The sequence below is a fragment of the Solanum stenotomum genome, chromosome 2 (genome assembly GCF_019186545.1).
Source record: "Solanum stenotomum isolate F172 chromosome 2, ASM1918654v1, whole genome shotgun sequence".
In the NCBI taxonomy this organism is placed as follows: domain Eukaryota; kingdom Viridiplantae; phylum Streptophyta; class Magnoliopsida; order Solanales; family Solanaceae; genus Solanum; species Solanum stenotomum.
The window spans coordinates 7,364,655-7,371,073 of NC_064283.1; the positions used below are offsets into that span (position 1 = coordinate 7,364,655).

The 6,419-nt window shown below is 34.1% G+C and overlaps 1 pseudogene; it reads left to right on the top strand.

Moving 5' to 3' along the window:
* The first annotated feature begins 250 nt into the window (after window positions 1–250).
* LOC125856804 (protein DETOXIFICATION 27-like) lies at window positions 251–4,889 on the top strand (annotated as a pseudogene).
* Window positions 4,890–6,419: the final 1,530 nt, after the last annotated feature.

Here is a 6,419-nt window from a genome sequence, read left to right on the forward strand (position 1 = left end):
TTTAGTCGAACTCCAAGATGGATACCAGACATTGGATTGAAAATCAAAAAAGTAATATAAAATAGTATTGCCTTGAATTTGATAAGTTGATAAAATAAAAAATAATATAAAAATAGTATTGCATTGAATTTGATAAGTTGATAAAATAATATTAAAATAGTATTAATTTGTTGCATACTCAAAAAGACATCAAATATAAATTTGATCTTTTTATAAATATAAAATTCTTTTTTAAAAAATAAGTTAATTATTTTCCCAATCCAGCTAGTAATCAATATTTCCCGGTCAGTTTTTGTCTTTGTCAATGGCCGGCCGGCCGGCCGATGTACAGTATCTTCAGTCCGACAATATCGAAATTCGCAGTGATGTTCTCACTCAATAGAAGAACGAATTCAAACACACCCAATGAGCCCCTTTTACACACACAAGACACAGACTCGGAGGAAAAGGAAGAATCAAAAGCAGAAAATTTGGTGAAAAGAGCATGCCAAGAATCAAAGATGATATGGGAAATAGCAGGACCCTCTATTTTCAATCGATTGACCATGTTTTCTCTCACTGTTATCAGTCAATCCTTCGCCGGACACTTGGGTAACCGTGACCTCGCCGCCATTTCCATTGCCACCACCTTCTTCATCTCCATTACCTTCGGATTCTTGGTATGTCTTACTTTTTGAAAGATTTATAAGTTTTATGCACTCATAGTCAGAGGCGAAGCTGGGATACTGAGTTTATGTGCTCTACATCATAGAAAAGAAAGTTACCATGTTATTGATAAATGTGGATTTTAAACATAAATACATGATTTGTGCTATAGCTACTTAGTTATGCCGAACTCATTTGTGCTCATAGTGTTACAAATAGTCAGATTGTACATTTTCTACCTTGATCATGTATATAACTTAAACTCGAAAATAGAAAGTCACCAAATGATTGGATTTTGCAATAAGAAATAAGTAATGAGGTAAGAAGTTTGATTAAGATCCATAAGTCTAATATAGAGGACACTATCATCTACTTTATGTGATTTTTTGGTTAAAATTTTGTTGTGGTAGTGTAACTAGTGTTGCTGATTGGTCAGCTGGGAATGGCAAGTGCATTGGAGACATTGTGTGGACAGGCTTATGGGGCAAAGCAATACACTTTGCTGGGTGTATACTTGCAGCGTTCTTTGGTCGTATTGTTCCTTAGCTCTCTAGTACTGTTGCCTCTTTTTGTGTTTGCCGAGCCTATATTGGAGTTTCTGGGGCAGCCAGAGGCAGTGGCTAAATTGACTGGAAAGGTTGCAATTTGGCTGATACCTATGCACTTGAGCTTTCCTTTCCAATTTACGTTGTTAAGGTTCCTGCAGTGCCAGCTAAAAACAGTGGTAATTGCTTGGGTTTCTGCTGGGACACTTGCTCTTCATGTGGTTTTGTGTTGGATTTTTCTTTATAAATTGGGATTTGGAATTGTTGGGACTGCCCTTATTCTTGACATCTCTTGGTGGATTTCTGTGTTGGGGCTTCTTGGTTAAATTGTTTTCGGTGGGTGCCCTCATTCTTGGACTGGTTTCTCTATGCAAGCGTTTGTTGGCCTTTGGGATTTTCTCAAGCTCGCTGTCGCTTCTGGGGTGATGCTACTGTATGGTTCCTTTTTCCTCATTTGTCTCTGTTATCAAGAACATAGTCACATTGATATATAGAATAATATTCTTTTAAGGCGTAGAAGTTGATGTTTCAGGTTGGAGAATATTTATTTTAGAGTGCTAGTTATTGTGTCTGGGCACATGAACAATACTGTGGTTGCAGTCGATGCGCTCTCTATCTGGTTCGATATTTTTATCGTATACTCAGCTTTTGTAAATGTTTTTATCTGCTTGATTTTGCAAGTAACTGATGTTGTTTCTTCCCCAGTATTACTATCATTGGATGGGAATCCATGATTCCACTAGGATTTTTGGCAGCAACAGGGTATGTTCGTCAAATAATTTTGAGTCCGTTTCTATTGTCTTATGGATGTTTCCTTTTGGCTTGCCAATAATAAGAGACGGAAAAATGTAGCTTATGTGTATTTATCTTTTCTCTTCTGGTACATGAAAACGTATAATGACATAAAAGAGCATATCTTATTTCTTGTTTTATACCATTGAAATTTTACTGGCTATAGTGCTGTAGGAACATTTCATCCAATAACCATTTTTATAAACACAGGGTACGAGTTGCAAATGAGCTTGGAGCTGGAAACGGAAACCGTGCAAAGTTTGCCACGAAAGTTGCATTGTTGAACACTTTAGCATTGGGAATTTTGTTTTGGTCAATTGTTATGGTCTTTCCTGATAAGCTTTCTATGATTTTCACCTCAAGCATTCCTGTCATTAAAATGGTGGGTGGATTTGCTTTCTTGTTAGCAACCACAATCCTCTGTAATTGTGTTCAACCAGTTCTTTCAGGTGAGAAATTTTAGGAGTTCAATTTTTATATATTGCTTTCAACTATCACGTCCAGAGGCGTATTTAGCTTTATGGCACCGCGTTCATTTGAACCAAGTACTTTTGACACAAAGTATATTTTTATGTGTATAAATTGATTAAAATAGCAACAACTAGTAGGTCTTAAGCACATTAAAATTTGAACCCATAAAAGTTAAATTTTAGATTCGCCTCTGATCGCATACTAAAAGATAAAGAGAGGAATTAGTAACCTAAAAATTAGTTATCTGATAAACCAGGTTATATACTCTTATAACATAACTTTACTTGACATGGTCAGTGTCTAAAGTATTTAAGTTAAATCCATCTTAAACTACTTAATACTGACATTCATATGAAAAGCCATGTATCATAGTAGTTAAATACTCATCGGTTATAATGTTTTCAGGCGTAGCAGTTGGATCCGGTTGGCAGGCACTTGTGGCATATGTCAACTTAGGCAGCTATTATTTAGTAGGAGTGCCCCTTGGTATCTTTTTTGGATGGTCACTAAACTTTGGATTAACGGTATGTGATAATAGTACAACATGACATTTTAAAGTTTATCTCCCTTTATAATATTAACTGTGGTGAAAACGACTACAATCTACTATACTCAAATGTGTATTGGAGAATCAAGATGACATTAATCAAATAAATTTGCAGGGCTTATGGTATGGTATGATCATGGGGACAGTAGTTCAAACCTTGATTTTAGCGATTATGACCATCAGATGTCAATGGACCATATAAAGAGGTAAACTATCAAACTAGACAGTTCTTTGTTTAATATCTCTGTGTAGCTAAAGGCGTTCTACCCCATCTTAATTTCTATAGGAGTGGAAAAGCTCAAAATGGTCCCTTCTCTTTGAGGTTATTCCCAAAATCATCTCATATATATTATATGGAGCACTATAGTCCCTTAAAGTTCACAATAATGGAGCTCATTTAGTAGTACTCCCAAACAGAAATCGTGATCTTTGAACAACAGAATTGGTTAAGTATCGAAGAAGACCAAATAACTCCTCAATTACACTACTTACTGTGATAACTTGACCCTAATCATGATCCACTGACCCTTTTTCTCATATATAAAAGCATCGTGAATCTTGTCCCGCACCATGCCACAACATGAACTCTTACTTTAAAACCTTACATGCACACAGATCTTGACAACTTGAAACTGGAAAGGAAAAACAAAAACCAAAGCTTACGAAAAACGTAAACTCATATTAGTGATAGAATGAAGAAAATCTTTATTGTCTTATACAGTTTTACATTAACATGCACAGTTAAATTTTAATTTTATGTTGTACTAATACGATAGATAGAACTCCAAAAATGAATATATGATCTTCCTAAAAGAGAGTGAAGACTAGAAAAGCATTATAGGAGGAACAAATAAGGTAAACAAATAGCAAGTAAAATGAAAGAACGACATAGACGCATCATTGTTTTCTCATGGATGATAGAACAATATAAGAGCTCTGTATATCTTGATCACACAAGTGTTCTTTTAGAAAAAAATGTATTTTATCAAAACATCGGAAAATGGTCAAATTTGCTCCCCTAAAATGCAAAAAGGATCGTTTTTACCCTCCATTACACTATTCGTATTAAAATATTCCTGTCGTTACCTAAGTGGTTCAAATATGCCCAGCCTCCGTTAGTCCTGTCCATGATGGATACTCAATCCCACGTGGCACTGACATTTTTATAAAGTGGGCGTCATGTGGCTGCTAACTCAGCATCCCAACCCATTTTGATAAGATCACAGTTTCTGTTTGGGAGTATTAAATGTGCTCTCTTATTGTAAACTTAAGACACTATTACTGCTCTATATAATAAAGATAAGGGATCATTTTTGGTCTAACCTCAAAGATAAAAAGACTCTTTTGGGCCTTTCCTTTGTATAGGAAGTTCAACTTTTTTTCTAATGGACATTCAACTTAGGTATGAGAATTTGAAATTCAAGAGGTAGATCAATGTTATCGCTCTTGATTCATTAAGGCTCATTGACAAAAGGTTCCATTCTCGCAGGCATGGTGAAAACTTGTTGTCTGCTTATGTTGGAGGATATCTATGCTATGTGTTGTTGTATAATAACTTTGTTCCAGTTTGGTTTTTTCTCCCCATTTAATCATCGGTTTCCGAAACTCACTTGAGCACTCCCTCCAATTGCTTATGTGCTTGGCAATGGGAGCTTGCAGAGACAGAAACTGATGAGGTCTCATTAGATGGAGTGCTTCTTTTTACCCCTCTATTTTTTGGTCTTTTGGCATTAGGAGAGCAGAGGGGAGGGGAGGGGAGAGGTGATTAGACAAAAAATGACAAGCTTACCGAGGAAATGAGTCTTATACGAGGATATGGATCGTTCTTGATACTAATATTCTTTACTGTATTTTCTTTTCCTACTTGTTTGATATGCTTTACTTGATATGAGGGTCTATCGAAAACATCCTCTCTACCCCTATAAAGTAGGGGTAAGCTTACGTTCACTCCATCTTTTTCAAACTTCACTTGTGGGATTCAACTGGGTATGTTATTGTTGTTGTAGAGAAAGCAAAAGGGTGTCTGAATGGTATAGATATTGAATTTCTTGAAATATTTTTTCTTAATCTCAGTTAGCTTCTAAAGTTGCCTTGTATAATAGGTTGAAATATTACCTAAAACATTTAGCAAAATCAATGACTCATAATTTTTCTGGAATTTGAGCAAAATTTTGGGTATATTAAAAGTTAAGCTAGATAGGCAGATAGAGTTAATTGAACTAATCAACTAAATTATTATAAATTTGATTTATGGACAACATCTTTGTGATAAAGATTCTAATGTTAAAGGAATCATTACTGCAAGGAACAGAGGGGAGTATATTATATATATATATCCAATCGACCAACTGTGTGTCCAATGTCCCAATGGGGTTCCATATTAGAGAGATATTAACTAAATTTTGAGGAAATTTGTCCAATAATTAGAGTCCCTACATTTATTTTGTATATAGGCTACATGGCTTAAAACAAACAATATATGTGAAGGTTGTACCAAATGGTATCTTTTTTTTCCCCAGGTGTGCGAACCATTTTAGGGGTGATCGGCACCATTGGTTGTACTATTACTCTCCCAAAGCATAACAACATCAAAAAATTCAAATTTTAAATTTCTTCTCCAAAATTTTAAAAATCTTTTCAATTTCCATTCAAAATCATTGAAAAATTGAGTTGATGCATCATGAATATCTCTATTTTGTTGAGATATTCAAGAATATGAGAAAGTGAGGTGAGTTGAATCAGTCATTATAGATTGGAGATCGATGAATTGAGAAAAGTTTGGAGATTTGAGACATTACAAAGACGAGTGTTGCTTTATCCCTATACATTATATTATAGTTGATTGATGTAAATCCTTATTCCATGAAAACTTTGAGTACAATCGGAATAGTGTTTGATATCTGTATTAGAGTACGATTAAATTCAAATATATGCTTGAAAATTTCACATTGGAGGTAAAGCCGTAAATGGGTACTTATCACACCGTCACAATATATTTAATTTCAAGACACAATTTGATTCATGTTTTTGTAATTTAATGTAATTTAAATGTATAAATCTCATTTTTTGAGTTCAATGGTTACTAATCTGGGACAATCATTCCTCAGGAGTTTATTATATAATTTATATCTAGGGATGTTCACAGAAAATTGATAAATCAAGGGATCCATAAATCAATTCAAAATGAAAATTATATCAAGCTGGAAAAAACTCAATACTTTTTTGGTTTGATTTTTTATATTAAAATCTGCGATGAAGTTTTATTTGATTCAATTAAACCAACTATACAAATACTATTTATTTATTTTTTTATAATTTTACAATTTACACACACATATATAAATATTTGAAATTCTTTTATAATATACTACCTTTTATTCTTTTGAGCCTAAATTAACAAAATATGCAGAAAACAAATA